Source organism: Portunus trituberculatus, chromosome 41 (assembly GCF_017591435.1).
Source record: "Portunus trituberculatus isolate SZX2019 chromosome 41, ASM1759143v1, whole genome shotgun sequence".
Taxonomy (NCBI): domain Eukaryota; kingdom Metazoa; phylum Arthropoda; class Malacostraca; order Decapoda; family Portunidae; genus Portunus; species Portunus trituberculatus.
Genome location: NC_059295.1, coordinates 18,258,441 through 18,283,440, shown reverse-complemented (window position 1 = coordinate 18,283,440; position 25,000 = coordinate 18,258,441). Strand labels below are relative to the sequence as shown.

General features: G+C 41.5%; 1 protein-coding gene across 2 annotated transcripts in view; it reads left to right on the top strand.

Moving 5' to 3' along the window:
- The first annotated feature begins 14,989 nt into the window (after positions 1-14,989).
- The window catches only part of LOC123517199 (CD151 antigen-like), a 52,161-nt gene continuing 42,150 nt past the window's right edge, over positions 14,990-25,000 (top strand). The window contains exon 1 of one of the 2 annotated variants that reach the window (XM_045277210.1): positions 14,990-15,086. The gene's annotated coding sequence lies outside the window, so the exon portion shown is untranslated. Of the gene's footprint in view, positions 15,087-15,218; positions 15,243-25,000 lie in introns of those variants that run through there. The other variant, XM_045277212.1, reaches the window with a different exon arrangement.

Sequence of the window (25,000 nt, the reverse complement as noted above, 5' to 3'; positions counted from 1 at the left end):
TGTTCTTTCTCATCTAATCATCCGTCTTCATTTCTTCTTCCTCTTCTTCTTCTGCTTCTTCTTCTTCTTCCCTTCCTTATTCTTATTCTTATTCTTATGATTATGATTATTATTATTATTATTATTATTATTATTATTATTATTATTATTATTATTATTATTATTATTATTATTATTATTATTATTATTATTATTATTATTGTTGTTGTTGTTGATGATGTTGTTGTTGTTCTTGTTCTTGTTATTATCATCATCATCATCATTATTATTATCATTATTATATTAGTCATTATTATTATTATTATTATTATTATTATTATTATTATTATTATTATTATTATTATTATTATTTTTATTATTATTACTGTACTAGTAGTCGCAGCAGTAGTAGTAGTAGTAGTAGTAGTAGTAGTAGTAGTAGTAGTAGTAGTAGTAGTAGTAGTAGTAGTAGTAGTAGTAGTAGTAGTAGTAGTAGTAGTAGTAGTAGTGGTGGTAGCAGTAGTGTTTTATTTTTGTTTCTATTAATCTTTTCATTGTTGTTGCTGTTGTTGTTGTTGTTATTATTGTTATCATTCTTATTTTGTTGTTGTTGTTGTTGCTATTGTTGTATTTGCTGTTTTTGCTGTTGCTGTTATTGCATATGTATTTAAATGTATTATTGATCTTATTATCTATCATTACAATCCACGAAATGAATCCACACCTATCCAGTGACATCACAAGTACCTCGAAAAATGTTATCTTAAAATAATGACGTTTGGAAACTGCTTCTGACTGCAGTGTTCTTATGAGCCTTCAGCTAACCATTGTTTGTCGCCGCCGTGATTGACTGCCTCTCCTCTTAATATGGCTGGGGGAGGACTCACCTGACCACGCCATTCAAGGTAATCAGCAGCTAATTGCCACTCGTTTTCTGTTGCCATTGTTGAAAATTAATTGGGGTGACGTGAACGAGAAGACAACCAGAGAGAGAGAGAGAGAGAGAGAGAGAGAGAGAGAGAGAGAGAGACCTTCCTCCGTCCCACCCACCCACCATCGCATATATATGATTGTTACAGACAGACATACAGACTAACAAACACAAACAGACATAGAAATAGAGACAGAGAAATTAATAGAAGAGGATACAGAGTCACAACCAAACACTTAGCATCTCGGTGACCAGTGCATATTTGTATAATAAAGTCAGATGAATGAGGACAAGAATGAGTTGGGAATGAAAACTGGTCGGGGAGAGGAGGGTAAGGAGACGGGAGGAACGGAGACACTGGAGTAGGGATGCGCGGTGAGCTCTGACCACGTTGCTCTGTTACAGCGTCCGTGTGAGGTCAGCAGTGAAAGTTGACCATCCAGCAGACCCCCTCCCAGCTGTCCTCCCGCTCTCCCTCACTCATGACCGCCCCCACGCCGTCAGCCGCCCACCAGGTCTTGGATCACACTTTTGGATGCGCAGATCGTTTTCCTCACACAGTTTAAGTCTCATTTCTCGTTCATGGTGGTGTGTACTGCGGCCCTGACCTCTGACATCTGGCCAACACCATGACAGCAATGGCACTTTATGAGAGCATAGATAGTGTAAACGAATGTGCGTGTATTGTTTATTTTATCGATCCATTTTCAAAATTTAAAGATGACAGCCATAGCATGTTGAAATTATCATCAATTGGCGACTTCCTGCTTAACAAAGTAGGTATGATTCGGGTTTACTTAAGCTTCATCATGTTTTGCACTTTATCCTTTTTGTTAGTGTTTTTATTCTCGTTGTATTTCTTCTTTTTGTTCTAGAATATAGCTTTACTTTTCCTGTTCTATGGGTTCTGGATCACGATACAGACCTTTATCCCGCAATATGCACCGACTGTAGACTTATTCACTCCTTCCTTCTTCTCTCCCAGCTGCTGAAGCCAACCTGGAAGTGAGAATGGAGTCACAACAGAGCGTCCTCCTAGCGCCACGAGACTCACGGTGGACGAGACAAGTGGTGATCGCCGCCACACCCGCACGCCGAGGACGTCACCGCGGAAGACAACTGGGCGATACTTATTAGTCGACATTTTTTTCACCGTCATGGAAAACACCTTGTGCGTTTCCCTTTCCGCCAGGCAGGTATGTTTAATTTGTTTCCTTTTCTTGTTATGGTTAAGGTGTTGTAATGAGTGGATCAGTGGGCGCCGTGGCTGCAAATGTGTGGCAGAAGGAGCGCTCTCACATGATGCCAACCAGTGCGATATTTCTCTGTTACTATGATATGAATTAACAATGAAAAATGCATATGTCAGCTTAAAAATGCCCCCAAAATTAAAAGTTGTTTGATCTATTCACATGCTGCATTATACGCTATAAATAGGGTTCATTATATAATTACTTTACACTAAACATGATAAAAGTTGCCGTGGTAATTTAGATCTTGCCTTTGACAAAACTTACTTCTTCCCCTAATTTTTCAAGGGAGAAATTAAATGCATGAAGTTCAACGGATGGTCCCGTCACGCAGTTGTGTTGTCAAAAGTGGCGGGTGACGGCTGCGCTGCCCCACACAAGTCTTGCCAAGATGTCCCTATTTGATGTGCCGAGTGTCTTCCACGGACACCAGCCAAGGTGACGCATGACCTGAGTGATCAGTAGGCCTACTTTGTTACGTTAAGATGCTGAGAACATTAGCAGTAAGAGGGTGTTGTTAACATTGTTTGGGTAAGAAGAGTGTTAAAGTGTTGGTAACACTGTATCTGTAGGAAGAGATTGGGTTGAGGTGCTGGCACTTTAACTGTACATGGGAGTAGTTTGTAGCGTTGGTAAGTCTGTACCTATTCCAAGGAAATACCTTTTTTATAATGAGAACGAAAAGGAAAGTTTGTGCTGATGGTAACACTATACTGCATGTTGATAGACAGAGGATGCCTTCGTTGGTAGTGACCTTCCTGCATTAAGACAGTGACGTTAAGGTTAATAACACTGCAAAAACAAGAGGATGTATAAGATGTTGGTATCACTGTAGGAGGGAAGTGTGCAGGGCGCCAAAGAGGAAGAGGATGTGTAAAGAGCTGGCAGTACTGTAAAGGTAGAAATAATTTAAGTAATGTTGGTAACGCTGCATCCTCAGAGTAGAAATATCCAACATGTAGGCGTTGGGGAACATCTACCAGTGTTCATGTGCTGCGTGTATTCAGTAGTTATTACTAAAAAGAGAGAATATATCAAGAAAAGTTCATACACACACACACACACACACACACACACACACACACACACACACACACACACACGTAACAACAACGATGACGATGACAATAATAATAGCGTTGTAATCCCCTGGTGATGCAAAGACCAAAAGGGAAAAGAGAGAGGGAACTCGGAACTCCCCTTAGCTAAGCATTTTTCCTTCAATAACTGAGGGAAAATTCCTGCTTCAGTGAAAGTATTAACAGGACCAGTTTTTCACCACAAAGAGTAAGAGCAGAAATATATATACAATGCGGTGCATAGGGCAGTGTAGGGAGCGATCATCTCGCGTCAGTGAACAGATAAGAGTCTGCCTCTAATGGCTAAATCTGATGAACTCGCGTGTTAATGCACGCTCAGTTTCAATTATTTCCAGCTACTGGTTGTTACGTATCCACGATGGAGTGCAGGCCGCCTTGTAAGATACCTTTCCACGTGGCAAGAAGTTACAATGATTAACCAGCGATATGCATTACCTGATTTATGAGTTAACCTTCTCTTCAAGACGTTGGAGGAGAAAATGAGTGAAACTGTGTTCTATCGGCAAACCTTTGAACAAATATAAAGGCTGCACTACCCTCTACCAATAGATTTATGACTTAATTTCCTTAACTCCGCCATCTATTGTCAAAATAATGATCTAGCAAGATGAGTACAATGGTCTTACGGCATATTTCTGAACAATTGATAGTGGTTATTAATAAAGTGGCTTTTCTATATATCTGAGTCATTAATGATTATTAATTGTTACAAACGAAGCAGCTTGATTACTACCATACTGAGACCATGTGACGCACATTTCTTAACTAGCAGAAGCACTGGCTCATATCGACAGCTGAAATGCCTCTCTTTTTTTTATAGCGTAGAGAAGTGAGTTGTCGGATCCTCTATAGTCTATAAGACCTTGAATGTTTTGTCTGATCGTGTGGTGTCCAGCAATGTCTTAAAAACGTCTGGCAGTTTCACATGCCCGTCTCTTGAATTTGCTTTCTAATGAGCAAACAGTCTTTTGCTTTTATTATTATTATTATTATTATTATTATTATTATTATTATTATTATTATTATTATTATTATTATTATTATTAATGATAATAATAATAATAATAATAATAATAATAATAATAATAATAATAATAATAATATTATTATTATTATTATTATTATTATTATTATTATTATTATTATTATTATTATTATTATTATTGTTATTATCATTTTCATTATTTTTAGTAGTAGTCGCTATAGTAGTAGTAGTAGTAGTAGTAGTAGTAGTAGTAGTAGTAGTAGTAGTAGTAGTAGTAGTAGTAGTAGTAGTAGTAGTAGTAGTAGTAGTAGTAGTAGTAATGGTAGTAGTAGTAGTAATAGTATCTAGTAGTAGTAGTTATTCATTCATTCATCCATTTTTATATCACTTCACTTCTATACTTACTAGTTTCTCTTCTATACAGCCAGGACCTTCTGGTACGATCGGGTGACCGTAATTCTGCAGCTCGGCCTGTAATAATCCGAGAGTCCGCGGAGCAATCTTGAAGAACACAGCGGCACGCCACGAAGGTTTGGTGTCCGCGCGGCAATGAACCAGGCCATCATGGTCATTATCTCATTATGCAACCAATCCAACGCACGGGAGGTCGTAAGTACTGGGAGATGTTTATTCTTTAAATTGTTAATAGTATGGTTGACGTTTTTTTTTTCTTCCTTTCTTGTTGTTAATTGTCCCATGGATTTTGAAAAATATAATGCACATAGTACGACTCGGTGTGTTTGCTCATGTGCAGACATCGAGAGCTTAGTTGACTGATTGATTGATTGTTTTCTTGATTGAGTGATTGACAGATAGGTGTACTAGGAGTAAATATGCGCTTAGGTTCTTTTGTTCACATTTTCCCTTTTTTTCAGAACATTTGAATGATGTTACTTTTAAATCATGTTTTCTTGCTTTGGATTATCTCTCAGATTGGTAGAACTAGAAAAAGAATAATGATCTTAGTGATAAATAAAAAGAGCGACTGAATGGCGGCGCAGCAACACGTAACATAATGCACAAACTCCGATTGAGAAACGAGGAGAGAAAAGCATTATTTCTCTTCGTTGCATCACAGAGGGTAGAGTTCAATATCGTTACTGTAAGGTCCATCCAATATTTTACTGTGTTTTGTTCTCTCATGACTGTTTTCAGAAGCCACAGAGATTGTTATTTCGGTTCTCATGTTTTTTTTTATGATTTTCTTTTCATTAATCTTGTTCCATTGGGTTAGGTCTGTGGGTGCTCTTTTCCATTGATGATGCAGTAACTTTTTTCTTACTATCATTAGAATATTGAATGGTTCTATAACTCTTACTAAAATGCATTATTATTTTTTTCTTCTCTTCTGGAGGCAGTGGTCGATGTAATGGTCAGCTCTCAGAACTGTCCATTTTTCAAGGCTTCACGATATTGTTCTATTGAGAAATTACAAAATGAATCTGCAGTTTTCTTAATGACACAGGAAGCGAAGATTTAAACTCGAATTTAGCTTCAGGGATTGCTTAATGGAAGGCCTCTCGCTCTCCCCGACACCCCTAAAGACGAAACGGAACCTTTACTGACCCTCGCTCTGCCTTTCTTCCTCCCACATGGCAAGCCCAGAGTTGCGGCACCCTCATGCGGCGTGTTTTGTAACTGACCGCTTCCTGCTTTCCGATTTTTACCGGTAATAATTTTTGTTTTATGTTGCTGGAACAATGAGGTTTTGAACTGAGGCGTTGCAGCGTGTCTGGGAGGTCATTGGGAGCAGCGTGTGGGTCACCTGTGGTTCACTTGGTCAAGAAAATACTGGTATTACTTTATGATGGTGATAAGGTCAGAACGTCATTGAGGTGCTTAATGAGTCTGATGGCATCAAACTGGACGCATTGGGAAATTCTCATATATTCTTGACCTACATGCAGAAAAAAGAAACGCCAAAATTAAAAATTTTATCATCCTTCAATGAAACTAAGCCAAAACATTTATGTAAATTTCGTTGATTTGATTTTTTCTTTAGTTTTTAGACTCTTCTATATACTGAATCCCATTCATAAAGTTAGAATAAAACATAAGAAAATATGCTTTATAGACAAATCTATTGATGAGGAGGATGCGTGGAAATAAGTACTAGGTTTGATTCATAAATGGATTGCAATATGTAGGCCAAACAGCGTCTTGCACCTTCCCTTAGTTTCCTGTTCTCTTCTTTTTTCTGCCAACACTCTCCAAGCAAACACAATTAACATATGTAGCACTGATCCTAAAAAAAGAAAGAGAAGAAACAGGTATTTGTTTATAAGGACTGACTGATGACTTGCTCGTATTACACTGGTAAGCTTGTCACACTCCTCGTCACTCCTCGTCACGCATCTCTGGGCTCCTAACAATTCAAACAGCTGATGAACTATTGACGCTCGGACAGAATTTCTCCACTGCCTCGTTTGCTGCACACATTTTTCCATTAGTCATCCAGCGCAGATTTAATTATCACTTTAAGTCAGGTGATACATTTTCTTTTTTGTGATATCGTTTAATCTATTTCTCAAGCGTGCGCGTTTATACTGTGACAGAAAAAAGATGAACAGGAGAAAAGTTCATTGTGAAAAATATTATCAGTGTGAACTAAATTACTCAAGACTAAACGACCATGTATCCAATATTACCCCTCTCTCTCTCTCTCTCTCTCTCTCTCTCTCTCTCTCTCTCTCTCTCGTTAATCACTACAGCCAGAGTGTCAGGAGAGCCGCACTGTGTCCTGCACCGCCATTCTGCACACCTGACGCTGATCACTGCCATCAACGCGTAATTACTCGCACTTAAATTAGATGGTTGGGATCGGGGCGCGGCATTACCTGTGGGGTGGAGAGGTGTTCGCGCCGCCTGTGTTGCGTCTCGCCCTCCCACCTGCTGTGCCCTGTGATTTGAACAGGAGGTATGTCGTTGCAGAACTGTTTCAAATTTGGGTCTATTTTATTCAGTTGCATTTGTTTATTAATTTCTGCGTGAAGGGAAGGTACGAAGTTGCAATGCAAGTACATTTCCTGTTCCTGCATTACAACTTCCGTGTTAGTTGCTCTATTAAAGATCCTGTTGTGGTGAGCTGAAGCGATTTTACCAACGGGACCCGCTCCGCCAATACCAGGCACGCAGACGCTGGACAGGTGTGAAGGAAGGTGATTCATAATTTTCATATGTGAATTTCACGTTAAAGGGCCAAACCCATTGTCTTGTAGCATAGTCTTCTTTTCTATAGTAGGAAGACATAATTTTTAGTGGTCTATCATCAATCATCGATCGTTATTATATGATGCCTGAGGATGATTCCAATTCAGAAGTTTGCTGGCACCAATGTCAGTGTGCCAATGTCAGTTAGAGGTTGATACATCCAGGCCGGCAACAAATTCATCCTGACCCCCACCAAAGGCACTCCCTGGAAGACATGTAAGAGGTGTGAGGAAACCGTGTTGTGTTTAGGGAGATTTTAACAGAAGACAAAATTTTTCTCGAGACAACCATGAGTGGCTTTCGCCACAATCTTTTTTTTTTTTCTTACCACTGCGTACCATTAATGGCAATGCAGTCTTTAATGTCAGGCTCCACACAGGACACATCAAGGGAGTGGTTGGAAATTCGTTCAAATAGTTTAGCGTTCTAGGACTTTCTTATTTCTTTAAGCAATCATGATTATAAGTGTGCGTGCTGCACATTATTGCCTCGATTGTGATGAAAGCTTCTTAGCATCTCGTTAATGAATAAAAAAAGAGTCTGCCGCTAGCCTTGTTCCGTCGCTGTTGCTAGTGCCGCGGCGGTGCCGCCTGGCTGGGGAGAGAAGGAAGTGAGAAATCCGGATTGCGACATCCTGTTTTTTTTCCCGATGTTGAGAGACCAATCTTTACAGCCTACCGACACGTGCTTACCACCCACTCAGGCTGGACCCGCTCTCTGCACTCCACCCTTTACAGAGCCTTGTTGCGGAGCGTCGGATTTCTTTTTCAAGGCTGCGTTAGATAAGAATACTTCTCATAAGCAGTGAGGCGGCGTGACTGGTCGAAGTATGGCCTGGTGCTGGAGAAGAGAGAATCGCGGCGGCGAAAGAGACGCACATCACTTTATATTGAATGAAAGTTTGATGCCCTGTTTGTAGAGAAGGTGCTACCTTACAAGACACCAATTACCTCCATATCACAGCTAGATTGCGTAAAGGAATTGACCGCTGCCTACTCTCCTTATCGGTAGGAAATTATTCCTCTTTGTGGAGCAATAAAATCAGTGTGAGAGATCCTTATTGGTGACACCTGACAGCGCCTGAGGGTCAGATTCTCACAGGTAACACTAGAGCAGCTTCCCTTCACAGCCGCGTCTCAAATGTGAGGTGCACGTATCGCAAAGGTGACGAATGGCGGAAAGGTGAACATCCTGCATGAGAGGGGCGAGTAGGAAGTTGGCTGGGATAATAATTAGAACACGGCGACTTGCATAGATGAGAAAGAAGGATGCTGGGCTGCCTTCGCCTTCTTAGAACTGCAGCATCAAGTTTTTGTTCATGAGATACATTTTTTTTTTCAGTTAAAGGTACGCGGTAACTTTTCGCAGGGTCTAATTCCTATTGTTTTCAAGGTCTGTAACCATGCATTTTTGTACGAGTAGAAAGACGGACGATTAGGTAGTGAAGAGGACACACTGACGAAAAGAAGTAGGACAGAAGGAGGTGATGGATTGCAGGATCGAGTGATAATATACCACATAAATTCAAGGAGGAAAGTAAGAAGAAAAACGAAAGCAGGAAGACACAAAGCTTTGAGCACCGTAAATAATGTGGGTGTAAGAAGGACGAACAGAGAAACAACAACAAAATGATTATAAGACTGGTCAACATCGAAAAAGGAAGAGAGAAAAGGACCACATCTGATAGCAAACACAAAACACTGTAAAGGATATTGTGTGAGGTATAGAGAGACAATAATAGACTTAAAAGGCTGAACTTGATAGGAGAAAGAACTAAGAATAGCCGACAGAGGATTGTCAAGATAAATGTACAAAAAAAAAAAAAAAAGCGGAGAGAGGAACGTGTCAAGCCTGTTAGTATCAAAGCGACAAGGAAAAGCAACTCGCCTCGTCAGATAAGAGTGGCAGTATACGTGATGCATTAATTCTTCCACTTCTGTTCGAGACTTGGTAACTTAATCGCAAGTCACTCTGAAACATTTTCCTTCTTTATACACTATACAGCCACATCTAAACATTTTATACTGGTTAGAATTTGGAGAATCTAGACTCTTAAACCTTTTCTTTTTCTTACATCCGCCTGAAAAGTTGTAAAGTAATTTTACCACGATGAGAGTTAAATGTTGACATGGAAGCACTAGGGGAGGAGAGCAAGAGGCGAGTTTTTGTGATACTGCAGATACAGAACAAGTGTGAAAGAAACCCCACTCGTTTGGGTTTTAGCGTTGTGACTTGCATATCGAGATGAGAGTAAAGGTTGCAATAGACATACTAGGGAAGAAGAGAAAAAGGCGAGCTTTAGCGATATCGTTGATACTGGACAAGTGGAAGAAAACCTCTAGTGTCCCTATAAGATCTAGCTGCGGGTTCTGGGTCCCCTGAGGTGCTCGGTGGGAGGGAGAGAGCTTGGTAACAGACATACGAGTGTGAAGTATTATCTGAACCACTACATACATACAGACAGTCTATCGCTCCACCAACTGAGCTATGGAAGGAGCTAAAGCTTTATTTGAATCACTGGAGTTCGCCGACACTCTACAAGCTAAATTGTCGAGACAACTGAATATTTATCTCATCTGCCAAACTCGTTCCATTCCGACGGTCTGTTTTAATTCGAGTTAAGATTCAAATGCATACAATTACGACAGGATACATTATGCGTCAGGTACGGAGTGATAAGAGTAATTAGCATGACTGTTAGCTCTTCCCTGGTAGGTGAGGGAACAACCACCGCGATGCTCCTCCGTTAGATAGGGTAGTGAAAGTCTCGTTAATATGATACTGGGTACTACTTCGTGTCCTGCCCTTTCGTACCTTCATGTTGGTTTTCGTTGCTGCATTAATTAACGGGGAAGAGAAGCGAGGAGTGCCCGATGAGGGTTAGTGAGTTGAGTGGAAGCTCTGTAAAATAGCGTACTGAGTGGGTTCATCTTTTTTCACTTTTTTTAATCATTCTTTTAGTCTTCGTCAGTGTTTTGGTAGAGAGAGAGAGAGAGAGAGAGAGAGAGAGAGAGAGAGAGATATGTTTAATGAATCTAATAATCTCGTTCAACCTCCAAGCAAACCACTTTTCCTTCTTGTTTTACTTGGTTGAATTTCCTCCCTTCTTCATCAGGATCCTCTTGCACTTAAGAGGAAACGATAGATCCCAAGTGTGCGCTGCCATGATTGCGCGATGCCTTCCTGACTCCCTGCCTGTCTTGCCTACGTGCTCGGGCGTACAAACAAACCATGCTTGCAACACATTTATTTGCTGTGATCCCAACAATAACCCTCGCTCTTGTGATGCCTTGCTGACAGGAGAGAAAGAACTTCGTGGACATTACTCTTAAACCTTTTGGACTTTCATGGGGACTAGTTTTCAAAGATTTTAGGACAGAAAATAACAGGAAAAAGTAGCATGAAAAAAGTAAAGGACAAAAGGTAACATGAAAAAGGTCATAAAAAAGACAGTAACAGGAAAAAAAGAGTAACAAAAATATTGAATGCTTCGTGGTTCTATTTCGGACCTGACCTGAGAGAGAGAGAGAGAGAGAGAGAGAGAGAGAGAGAGAGAGAGAGAGAGAGAGAGAGAGAGAGAGAGAGTCTTTCTGTCCGTTTCAGTCATCATAGGTCAAGTGGTGATTATTTATAAACTTATTCACCTATTTTAGGCATCGCCCGATTTCTCGCTTTTCTTACTGTAAGTCCACATAAATTTTCATATGCTTTCTTATATGTTCTCTTTGGTCATTCGTAGAAGTAGTAGTAGTAGTAGTAGTAGTAGTAGTAGTAGTAGTAGTAGTAGTAGTAGTAGTAGTAGTAGTAGTAGTAGTAATAGTAGTGGCAGTAGTAGTAGTAATAGTAGTAGTAGTACTAGTTGTAGTAATAATAGTAATAGTAGTAGTAATAGTTGTTGTTGTTGTTGTTGTTGTTGTTGTTGTTGTTGTACGGGCATTAATAATGGTAATAATAACATTGAGCAACGGTGATGGTGGTGGTAGCGGTAATGATGGTGAAGGGGATTCCGTTGTTAGATCTGGGAAACTATTGAATTGCTCTATTGATCGATTATCGGGAAAATCGTTCTTTTTCTTATTGTGTGCCGAATCTAAGCGTGCAGTATAGAAAGACAGACCAACACACAAACAGACACAGCGACAGGAGACACGTACTAACATACTGAGATAAAAAAAAAAAAAGACAATAGAGAAGTAGACGATAAATATAGAAAAAAAATGGTAACTTAGATAAACAAACAGACAAACAAACAGACAGACAGACAGACAGACATGCAAACATACCTACACAGCCACACACAGTGATAGAAACACAGTAAACTAAGAGACATAAACACAAATAGAAAAAGATAGAGGGAGGAAAAAAAACGCGACACAGACAAACAAACACGACACATGGGTGCAAAAATTGGTAGCCACACACACACACACACACACACACACACTAAATAACCTAGCGTGTCATTACAGGCAATAAAGGTCGCATACACCTTATTTACACCCATGAACACCACGTACCCCCACACGCACCTTCCTTCTGTGTGTGTGTGTGTGTGTGTGTGTGTGCAGAGGCATGCGGGGCCACGTTCCCTCACTGTCAGCAACAAGTCCTTATAAACAGTTGTGGTTGAAATTATCGTGATATATACATTTTTTCCTTTCTCTCTCTCTCTCTCTCTCTCTCTCTCTCTCTCTCTCTCTCTCTCTCTCTAACACTAAATCCCTCACTAATACTCTTATTTTTTTTTGTCATTTGGTTGTTTCATAGTCAATATATATTATACTTTTTTTTTCCCTCTGTTTTCCGTATTTCTTCATCCTTTATAGCGTTCAGTGTGTCATTATGTCCGATGAATGAATTGATAGCACGCATATTCGTAGAAAGAGGTCAATGCAGTATAATTAATGATGTTTTCCAATGTGTTTTGCATAATTTCTTTCATTACTTCTTTTTTCGCAACCTGCTGATGAGATCTTGTTCTGCATTGGTGCCTCACTTCATCAATGTGTGCATTATATAGTGTTAGGTACATAACGATGATAAATATTTATATTTTATTTATATTCATGTCCTTAACCATTCCTCGGCGTTGTACAGACTCACCATCACGTATTCGCCTTCTTTCATAAAGCTCAGGTCAGGGAGAATCGCGTTTGGCGTTGCCCTGTAAACATCGAAGTCTACAGTAACGTTACTAGTGTGGTATCGGGAGCTGATTGTGAGGTGAAAGATGGATTTTTGAGCGTTTGTTGGCCGCGGACGAGGAGTTTGGCAGTGTTCATTTCGCGGCATATAAAGACAAGTTCGATCCTGATCCTGTGTTGATTTGATCTTTTTCTATGCCACGGCACCAAAACAACATTTATAAACGAGACGACATATTCATAGGTATCATCTAGTAATCTCCTGACACGGTTTATCCTCTCATTCACACTGTTTTCAGAGATCGCAGATTGGTTGGGTTTTCATGAGCGTTTTTTCCTCTAGTTATGCAGAACTTTTGTTAATCCTTTCAGTAACATGACGTTTTTCCATATTCATTCTGCTTACTATCTGGTGATTTTATACAGCTTCTGAAACTCATGTTGGCTGATTAAAATAATGAAAATTGTGGTCATTAATCTTCTGACCTCCATAGCCCTTTCCTAATCAATAATATCGTACACAAATCTCAAGGTAAAAATGTGTCCCAGTATTAAAGGGGTTAAACTCTCGTAGACATAATGAAAATACTCTTATAACTTCCATTGACTCTACTGATGAAAGGAATAACGATAAGACGATACTGTATTTGAAAATGCTGGTTTTTGCTTGAAACATTTTCTCGGTGGAATAGATATCGCTGTCTCTCACTCTTAGTCAGCGATGTTTGGTCTTGTTGCTGCGCCTTCACTCATTCCCCTTAACAACTTTCCATGGAACGAGTGAAGTGTCAATACATTCTTTCTTTATGTTCGGTATATTGTCATAAACTTACTAAAAAACAGATACAGAGACACGTACATCAAATGTTAATATAAAAAAGAATAGTATAAAAAAAAAAAAAAACCATACAATAAAAGAATGAAAGATATTCTCTGTTCATTTTTCTTCCCACTTACAACTTGCACATTCAGGAGAGTAGGACAAAAAAAAAAAAAAACATTATTTATCCTCCTATTATGCAGTGACGCAAGGCAAATAATATTACATTCCTTCTTTGGCGCGCATAGTTCCTCTTTTACCTCCCGTAAATACAAACACGGCACGGGGCTTGTATTATGTTCCTTTCCTGACGCGTTGAGTTCCTTCTCTGCCTTCTCTGATTATATATAGACAAGAAAATAAATGTTGGTGAAGGTTCCCTCAGTGTATCGCCAAGGATGCCTCACGACTAATGCCTCCAATGATTTTTGAGTGTCAGGAATTGTTGTGGCTTGCGCTGTGACGGTCATACTCTCTCAACTGTGCCTTATGTTGCGGCTTGTTGGATTTATTCATTTGCTATTTGCAAGGAAGGCTCTGGTTAAGGGGTACGAAAAGGAAGCTTAAAAAATACCCACAAAATGTGCCACCTCCCGAACAATAGAGCCAGCTGGATTATGCAGAATTTTGAGAAGTGTCTTGTTTTGTTTCCTTTCAACTTGACTTTTCTACCTTCAAGAACGAGATGACATGATACGCTGTATTCACGAAGACAAAGAAGAAATATGAAGTCATAAAATCAGTGGAAATTGTTATCTAAAAGCAAATTATGGAGAGAATGTCTTGTTTTATTCCTTCTTATTTGACATTTCCACCATCAAGAACAAGACGACATAATATCTATCTTTGTTGAGCCAAAGACTATATTTATGGTCTTAAACTCAGCAGAAGTTGTATCTAGAACAAATCCAAGTGAACGTTTTTATAAGACTTTGTAGTCAACGTATAATGACTGTTTCTCATTAGGGCGTTAGTGATTACTGCATATTTAGTCATTTGCACGTATATTTACATGTGCACTTTTGTAATCAAATGCACGCTACATCTATAATTAATCACTTGACCTTATTTTCTATTTTCCAGAGCCAGAAAGGTAACCAAAACTCACCTTCAGAGGACTAACTCCCTTAATCGCCGCTCTTCGCTTCACCTCTCCTGCATAATCACCACTACAACAGGTAATTAGCCAAGTTTACAGCTTCCTAAGTGTCAGTTACCTACAATTAAAATACACATATCCATAGTTTCCCAGCGGGTGTGGCGCAGGTGGTTTGTTCGGAGGACGATCAGTGGTTGGTGGTCGGGACCCGCGGCAGGGGCTGGCCTTAGGCGGGGCGGGGAGGGGCGGGTTACGGCTCTGACAGGTGAGGGGGAGGCGCGGAGGTCGCTGCTCCCGTCATTCCGGTTGTAATTATGTTCCATGTTCTCACGTCACAGGTGTAGGTCAGGTGTAAGTTAGTCCCCCCTACAGCCTTATGTGCTTTATCGGTGGTGTGGTAATGGGTGGGTCACAGCAAATATCGTCCCGTGCTTTGGTTTTCCTTGTGTGTGACGTTTCTCGTGACGTCACCTCTCTTTGTTGGGGTTGGTCGACGCGCTAGCTGCCGGTCGCTCAGCTCAGTGTTGACCGGGACGGCATAGGTGCGGGAGGTCTTACTACATCGCTGGTAAATTCTCGTTCCAACGTGTTCTATCTTTTGTTTAGTGTGAGGAGGAGGCGAGTGGTGTGAGTAGGCTGTGGGTGCTGGTGAAGTGTGTGTGGCGTGGTGGCTGCGGTCCGGCAGGTTCTACAGTGCTGAGAGATTTGAATGAGGTGTGGGAAGGTAAGTAGAATCAGATCTCCCTCGCGGTACTGGCGGCTCAGCTCACTTCACGGCGCGCTGGCCGAATGCACCTCCTTGACAGAGTCCAATTTGAGAATCGTTGGTGTGAAGATGTGAACATTCCTCGTCGTGCCGACACTGTTGATATTCGGCATGTTTCTGTACAGTCTGGGTCTGTCAGCTGTTCTCGGTGCCCAGTGTTTTCTTTTTTTCTATAAGTAGTTCCATCTGTCACTGGAGACAGCGTCACAGCGACGGGCTACCCCAAGGCATGACATGTCCACCAGCCGTCTTGCCTTGACGTGCACGCACCGCCACGCATTTCATTCAGCAGTAGGCGTGTGCATGCATATTGTGTGTGCATGCACATACAGGGACAGACACGTGTAAGCCTGGCGGCCTCTTGCAGCTTCCCTCATTTTCTAAAATTTGTGTATACTATTGCATGTGCATGCGCGCTCGCGTCTAAACGTGTAGCACAAGATTTATGCTCAGAATCGAGCTTTGACAACTTGGAAACCGATTAAGACATTTGGTACGTGTTTCTCATTAACCTATTTTGTGCTGATTAGTGAAGCGAGACTGGAAACACTCGTCCTCGTTGCGTACCACAACCAAACGTAACTTTTAAATTTAGAGGTAAACAAAGATCAAATTGATATGATTCACACTACATGCGATAAATAACGTTCAAATTTGCATTCTTCAGACACCGTGGAATGCCAGGTAACATTTGCATCCCTCTGCTCGTGGGATAGTGTGTGTGAAGGGTCGCCGCGTAACCTGAGAAGCATCCCACCAGCCAGATGTAAAGGTTACACACATAAAGCAAACAAATAGGACATTGAGAAGCAAATATATTCACCGGGGAGATGCCACGATAGCACACCTAGCTATCAATCTTGCAGGAAGTGACAGCGCGGCGGGCGGGGCATGTGTAGCAGCGGAGGCCAGGTGACGGCAGGGCGGGGCGCTTGGGACGCGGCGACACACACACACACGGGAAGGGAAACGTAATTATCCTAGAAATACATAAAAGTCAAACAGGTGTGTGTGTGTGTGTGTATGTATGGCGTGTGTATGGTTTTGTGTATGTGTGTGTGGTGTGTGTGTGTGTGTGTGTGTGTGTGTATGGTGTGTGTGTGTGTGTGTGTGTGTGTGTATGTGTGTGTGTGTGTGTATGGTGTGTGTGTGTGTGTGTGTGTATGGTGTGTGTGTGTGTGTGTGTGTGTGTGTGTGTGTGTGTGTGTGTGTGTGTGTATGGCGTGTGTATGGTGTGTGTGTATGGCGTGTGTATGGTGTGTGTGTGTGTGTGTATGGTGGGTGTGTATGTGTGTGTATGTATGGCGTGGGTGTGTGTGTATGTATGTATGGCGTGTGTATGGTTTTGTGTGTATTTGTGTGTGTGTGTGTGTGTGTGTGTCGCATTTTAAATTACTCCTTGAAGCTGGTGGCTAGTCCCCTTCAAGCTGTATATAGCCTTTAAGACTGACACACCTGCCACGCCGCTGACAGAGAACATAGCATTAGGAGGAAATGGTGACTGGTGTGTGTGTGTGTGTGTGTGTGTGTGTGGTGTGACTATGAGTTGTGTGCTCTTTAATAAGGCAGGTAGTGTACACAACGTCTATACACACACGAGAGGCAGGACGTTTATTAGACTACTGCGTGTGTGAGTGTGTGTACTTAGCACAATGCATGTAACAAGCTTACGTTAGATATTCAAAGTACCGAGCGAGCCTTTCATCACCTAGTCAGTTTTAGGTGAATAATGGCACAGACCCATGAATAGAAATGTACAGATGATACAACCAACGTGCGGTGCTGAAAGTTTAAAATCTGTTGCTAAATGTGGAAGGTTCGAGTGGAGACGTGCCGTGAGAAGTTCCTCTGCATTATTTACTGAATTCCGTATGAACTTGATCGACCTGGTTGATACTCGCGTAGGTTTTTGTTAGTCCTTTCACTGCTAGATATAACGCCCATTATCCGCTACGATATTTTAGTTCACTTCGTACCTAATGTTAAATAGTTATGTTGCTTAGAAAATCCGGAAATATCCTTGTTTTCATGCTATTTTTCTGTCCCTGTAAACAGATATACGAAGTTATTATCTTTGATATGCCCTTGCAAAAGTATTTTTTACTGGTCTTAGTGTAAGCTAAAAGACTACCATAGCAATGAAGCAGTTAATTAAGTTTGTATATATTGCGAAGGTGGTGTGTGTTTTGAAATACGGCGTTGTTGTGTTAGTAAGACATTAATGTACCTCTCCCTTCAACGACTACCACCGATACTATTTCTTCAGATTTTATTTGCTCTTACGAATCGTGTTCATCTTTTTCCTTATTTGTCTTCCACTTCTGCCTTCCTGGTGGTCTTCAAACTATCGAACTCCGACGCTTCAGAGTATCAATTATCATATCTGTATTTATTTATTTGGATTTCAAGAATCAAGCCAACAGGTGACTGTAGCACTAACTGTTGCTGTCTCGTCCAACATACAATTTTATATAGACAATGCACATGGTTTTCCTTTTTTCCTGCCATTTGAAACCTTATCGTTTTTGTCATTTGTATGGAAGTTTGTATGCAACAAAGTGTGAGGTAGGAAATTCTTGAATTACGTAATCGTAGGAGCAGCATCAGCAACAACTGTAGTATACGTGTAGTAGGAGCAAAAATAGGCTGTACGAATAGCACTTGTGGTAGCAACAATAACAGCATAAGCGGTGGTGGTCGTCCTGTACCAGTGGCGGTGGTTGTCGTGCATTACCGTTGGGTTACGATCACGTGTGAGGTCACCACTCGCTGGGGCACATTACTGTGTTTGGTCTCCTTTTAATGGGATAAACAGTACCCTCAACTGGTGATCACTTCGTCCCTAAAAGGTTGGGTACACTTTCCCTTTTAAATTCCAGTACGTCGCTGTGTTCCCGGGTGCAGCTCACTCGGTGGTGGGGTGGTGGGGAAGATGGAGGTGGCAGAGGCGGCAGAGTATAACCCATGGTAATGAAAATAATTAGGATCGTGATAGTGAATGCTTTGACAGTAGGAATCGGATGAATTTTAAGCTAAAGATATTCAAAGGAATGAGTTAATCTGAAAACAACAATAGGAAAGTGAAGAAAAAGACGAAGTTAATACGAAAAGGAGAGGGATAAAATAGTAGTCATAAGATTTTAAATTGAGTTGCGTTAGGTCTGTACAGTGATAATTCTTGCACATAATAACACTAAAAGCTATTCCGTAAGTTAGGTCTGTACAGTGATGGTTTTTGCATATTTTAACCCTAGAAACTAATCTAAGTATGAAAAATATTACCCTACATAGACTATCCTGCATAGCTCCTTGTCACCACCACCACCACCACCACCGACTCTTGAGTGTGATCTAGGTGTTTTTTGGTCTATTTTCTGGTCTCTTTTCTTATCTCTGAGGTAACCTTTGCTCTGCTGTGGGTCATGTGGCTGGGGTGAGGTTCGCAGCAGGGTGACACTCCAGGAAAAGTTCTTGCGGTAAATCATGAGCGGTCTTGTTTTTCTCGTCCACATGCTTGAGTCAGACATACCCAGGTGGCAGTTCTCGTTGCTCCTGTACCCTTACCTGATCTGATGAGATAAATTATTGAGCAAATTTATTTTAGGGTCTGTATTATAAATCTTGTTTTGTGATTATCCAGAGGGCCTTTTTTTTTTTTTTTATTTGCCATCTCATACATCAATGTAACTTGCATTTTTCACCACCAGTCAGTCTACTCTAATATAAACACAATTGGGTAGCGTTCTCACGAATATTATATCTATTGATGTGAACTAATGGTAAAATTCTATAAAAACAACAAGGAGCTTCCAAACCTGTTAGAGATAAGATGAAGCGCATAAGAATAATCTCCGACATACAAGGATACAAACAAAACCGCCAACCTTCCAAGGATAAAACAGTAGCAATGGTCAATAAACCTTGGATCCAGCCTTCCCATTTCCTCCCTGCGACCCCGAACGTGTGACGTCAGAGGTAAACAACCGTGAAGCATATAACTTGTCCAAATTATCCATAAAATCCTCGTAATTAAGCCCATAAAGGTAACAGTGAAGAATAATTTCCCTATGTATGTAATTACAATTAAAGTAACTGAAGCATGAAGATTACCTCAAGCTACCCAGAACACCCTTGACTGACTCATAAACGCGGGTAGAATTAAATACCAAGGTAATGAAACCTCCCTCAAACCATTCATTAGATACATGACTGACTTGGAGGGGGTAGAATAAAGTAGTATTATGAAGACTGACCCTTATGACTTAAGACTTGGGTAGAATATAGTAGTACCATAAAGACTGACTCGTAAGTATAATTAAAGTGAAGGAGCAAAAATTCCCTCACACTTCTTCATAAGTTACTTGACCGACTCGCAAACGTAAGGGAATTTTAGTACAATAATGAAAACCTACTCATGAAATACTTGAACCACTAAACTAAGACAAAATTCAATAGAATAATGAAAATCTGCTTTAATTACCACGTAAGTAGAGCAAAGAATAAAGAAAAGGTCTTTAACTACATTAACTAACACCTGACTGACCCTTAAATTAGAGCAAAGTTAGACTCCTTGAACATTTACCTAAAAGCACCGTTAACCCTCTCACTTTTAGAATACTTGACTCTTCTAAACTAGGGTAAAGTAGAATCATTAAATTTAAATAATACTAACCATGCATTTTTTAACTGACCCATGAACGTAAGCAAAATGAACTAGAATATACCAATTCAGTATTTCGCAAACAGGAGGGCAGATTTGCTTGAAAGGTTAATAGGTGCAAGGATTTCGAACTTCAGAACTTCAGCCACGTAGAGCACTTAAGACTCGATGTTTCATTAAGACCTTTCCCGAGTGTGGCCTGGAATATTAAGTGAGTTGTTGCTTCGGTGACTTGTCCACTACATTATCGCAGCTTGATTCCTTGAGTATACTGCTGGGGTGGGGCGCGGCGAAGCGAGGCAGGGTGAGGTGAGGCGAGGCGTTTTGGCGCGACGGATCTGGATTGATCTGCTATTGTGTTGATAAAAAAAAAATGAATAGGATAGAATAAAATGGAACAAAAAACGTGTCCCAAATTGATAAACGCGTCTCGATTTCCGAAAAAGGTTAAGTGGGAGTTCAAATAGAATGTGAATTGTTCTAGTAGAAGAAATAACAAAAAGAAATTTAAAAAATGTAGCCTGGTTTGATAAGCGTGTCTCGATTTCGTAAATTGTACCAAGGTGTGGCAGTTTTAAGTCTTGGTCCATTTGTTATGTTGTCTACTTCTTGGAGGAGTTTGTGACCTTTAAATTTTTTTATGGAAGTTTCAAGTTTTAGTTGGAGAATTGTTGCGCCCTTAAATTTCGTGTGCGAGTTTTCTCTCTCTCTCTCTCTCTCTCTCTCTCTCTCTCTCTCTCTCTCTCTCCACCACCTACGGGATATGGTCACCTTCGGCAGGAGTCTTATGTAATACCGAGCTGTGGTGAGAGGAGCGGTGACCTGCATCATCACTGGCCACTACTATGACTTGCACGACAGCAGCCGGGTGGGGAGGCGGATGAGAGGGCAGGCTGGAGTGGGAGTGGACTGACGGAGGGTGGGGTGGGAAGGCCTGGGGAGGGATGGGGAGAAACAAGGAGTAGTGTCTCAAGTAGAACATCGCTTCGGGAGAAACTTGAAAGGTCTAGGACGCAGGCTGTGGGAAACTGTGTGTGTGTGTGTGTGTGTGTGTGTGTGTGTGTGTGTGTGTGTGTGTCGACGTGATGGAAAATTATCTCGATCGAGTTCTCAAGCACCGGATGTTGATTATTACGCAGTATTATTAAGTCTGTTTGTCTGATGTTTGCTGGTGTTGCAGGAGGGAGATTCTTGATTGTTTGTTACTTCTGGTGTTTGGGGGGGGGTGTCATAATGCCTCGATTGTTTTGTTTTAGGAGTGACGGTTCCGCCCCCCAAGTCCGCGTCCGCCAAGTTTCCTCCACCTTCACCTTTTCCCCGCAAGCAGTAGAGCCTCGGGGATGAGGAACCTTCCCAAGGCTTGGGGACACACAAACACACACACACACACACACACACACACACACACACACACACACACACACACACACACACACACAGGCACAGACGCGCACATGGCTATTAAGCTTTTAATACGAACACAAACTAGTAATTAGCGAGTGGTAACTTCCCAGCGACGTCATGACCCTCAGGCCCTTGCTTGGCTCTTTTAAGTGTAGCTACTCTTCCTGTATTTGAGCCCCGCTGTCCTAAAATCCCTTTAGTTTTAGAATATCCTTCACTCACTCCTTCCATTCTCCTTGCGTTACTGTCTTCCTCTTTCACTTTCCTCTCTTTCCTCTTCCTCTTTTCCTCTTCCTCTGTTTCCTCTTCCTCTTCTTACTCTATTCCACTTCCTGCATTAAGGCCTTGCAATTCCTTCTTAGTCTCAAAATATCCTTCACTCACTCACTTTCTCACTTCTTTCCCTTTCATCATCATCCTCCTCCTCTCCTTTCTCTAATTACTGCCTTATTCCATTCCCCCTCTTTCTCTGAATACCATTACTACTCTCTTCCACTTCTCGTTATCATTCACTCCTTTCAGCCTTCTTTGTCATTGCAGTTTCATCCATTATCCCTCCTTTCTTCCCTACATGCCTATCTTCCTTCTCTACCTACCTGTCTTCCCTACTCACCTGTACCTTTCTACCTGACTATTTTTCTTCCTTACCTTCCTGCATCTCTCCTGGAAATTATCTTGCTTCTTGCCCTCCTTATCCTTCCATCACCTCGTAATACTTATTTGCCGGCCCTCTTCCTCAACTTTTATCTTTATTTTATCTATTTTGTCAACGTAAGAGTGTGGTGGCTTATGATCAGTGGTGGGGAGGGGTGAGGCGTGGCTGCGAGTGGCTTGACTATGGTGGTTTTGGTGGTGGTGGTGGTGGTGGTGGTGGTGGTCAGCAAAAATGTCTGGGTTGTTGCCTGACTGTTTTTCTATTCTGGACTCGTTTTCTTTCAACATTTTCTTTCACAGTTCAAGACGAAAGGTGAAGAAAGATACGTAGCTGGCACGTAGACAGACTGGACTGCAACATTTACAACTATGCCTAACAATTTTTTTTTTTTTTTTTCCCACCAGCCCCTTTTAATGTTATGGTTCGTTTTCTTTCAAATTTATCTTCGATTTCAAGATTAAAGGTGAAGAAATACTGAATTCAGGAACTGTCACTCGTAGGCTTATTCCAGTTTCTTAGGTTTTTTTTTGTGTGATCTAGTAATAGAGGTAAAAATGCAAAAAAAAAAAATAAATAAATGAGATTGATTTAACGTGTCGCAACGAAAAAGTAATGTGAAGAATATAAAGTGTAAGTAGCAGTCTGGTCAGGGCATCAGGAGAAAGGTGGCGTGTAGCAGTATATCAGATAAAGTCAGGGTGAAATTTGAAATGCATACAGCACCGTTTTCGTTCGTCTCTCTCTCTCTCTCTCTCTCTCTCTCTCTCTCTCTCTCTCTCTCTCTCTCTCTCTCTCTCTCTCTCTCTCTCTCTCTCTCTCTCTCTCTCTCTCTCTCTCTCTCTCTCTCTCTCTCTCTCTCTCTCTCTCTCTCTCTCTCTCTCTCTCTCTCTCTCTCTCTCTCTCCTACATAATTTAACCAACCCTTCCTCTTCATGCATGACTATTGTGCAAACAGTAATCAGAATAAAGTATTTGTGTGAGTACGCACGCGTACATGTGTGTGTGTGTGTGTGTGTGTGTGTGTGTGTGTGTGTGTGTGTGTGTGTAAGCTTTTGTCTCGCAATACTATTCTTGTGTGTGTGTGTGTGTGTGTGTGTGTGTGTGTGTGTCTGTCTGTCTGTCTCGATGCGTCCTCCCTCCCTCCCGCAGGTGTCGTAACTCTGCTCGTTGAAGGCTATCCGCGATTCTGGGTTACCACGTGGTTGTCGCTTAAGAGTCCCCGTGGCCGCTACTACCTCGTCTGGTTTTACGACCCGCGTGTCACGCCGCAATGGTGGTGGTGGTCATTTGCCGCCTTAATGCGAGTCTAGAGTGGTTTGTGATCTGTAGGATTTGTCGAGGCTTTCTTCATGCAGCGATGTCTTCTGATTTATCTTGTGCTAATTCTCCTTTATTTTCCTTCTTTTCTTGTTACTGTAGTTTGCTTCTTTTAATTGTTGCACTCGCTGTTTTATTTGGTTTTACATCTCATTTTGTCAAGCGTTCAATCACTCTAGATAAGACAATATACTTAATTGCGAACATTCTCATAAAATTCCATTGAGTCTACTCTTAATAGTCTTGTGTACAACTGAGTGACTTCAATGACGCTCCGGTGAGAAGTTAGGGACGTTGTTCATCTCATCAGGTTGTCGGGCAGAAGTAGTAGCTCTCCTGTAACTTTAGCAAGGTTATATGTCTTGCCTAGATAAGCCGCAGAACCATTTCCTTTTCCTTTACCGTGGTTGACACAGTGTCGCGGCCCCGGTGATATAAATGTTTTGGCGGTGCCTCGACACGTCCTCCTCTCCGCTGGGACGCCTTATCTCTGCACGGCGTGGCACCTCACCTTGCAAAGCCGTAATCTCCTCACCGTGGGATTAGAAAGGTCTCCATCCGGCCCTTGGAGGAATCTGGTATGACTTAGTTCAGGGATGCCGGAGTGACGAGCGTGCGGTTGCTTGAGCCTGGAAGAAGTTGAGTTTGCTGCAGTGAAGCTTCCTCTTTCTCTTGAGACTACTGCGTGAGAGATAGTACATTATTAAGTTTTCTCCTTAATTCGCTCCCTCTCGTCTCCCCCGGCCTTGTTCTGTCATACCTACTGTGTTTCTTTCAAGCATTATTGCGTTACATATTACTTCACATCAGTTACCGGATGTGAATATCAGTGTGTAGATATGTCAAAAAGCCTTTGGTAGCAGCTGGGAGTAAAGGATGCTTGATACGGTGGTGTAAGAGGCGTTGAGAAGCTGTGAGGTAAGCAGGATAAGGAGGGACGAAGGAGAGGCCTAAGGAGATGGAGGAAGGCAGAATGCGTTTTTAAATGGCAGGCCGAATGTTTGTGAAGATGCTGGTTACGAGAGTTGTGGGATGGTGAGAGTTAAGATACAGGGTGATATTAACTTGTTATACTTGTTTTCAAGTTATAAGTACAGGATATTTTTAAGTAAGGTGCGTTTAAGTAAAGGATGTTTTTAATGAAAGTGTAGATTAGTCGTACGTAATCTTAAGAGGAGTAGGACGTGACTACTGGGAGGGTGTGGGGAGAAAGTCCGGTATGATGGACTAGAGGGTGTGGGTGGGAAAGGGAAATAGCATGCTTGATAAATGAATGTAGGTGTTCTTTAAATCATCGTTTGTTAGTTGTTATACTGAGACCTGCATGGAGAATGTTAGCAGGAATTGGAAACACTCACGAACACACATCAACAAGGGTATGCGCACGCGCAAGCCAACACAACACAACACAATACGCACACGCACACGCACTCGACTCACAATCGAGAGGGCCGGGTTCGAGTCCAGGGGCGGCGAGGCAAATGGGCAAGTCTTTTAATGTGTGGCCCCTGTTCACCTAGCAGTAAATAGGTACGGGATGTAACTCGAGGGGTTGTGGCCTCGCTTTCCCGGTGTGTGGAGTGTGTTGTGGTCTCAGTTCTACCCGAAGATCGGTCTATGAGCTCTGAGCTCGCTCCTTGATGGGGAAGACTGGCTGGGTGACCAGCAGCCGACCGAGGT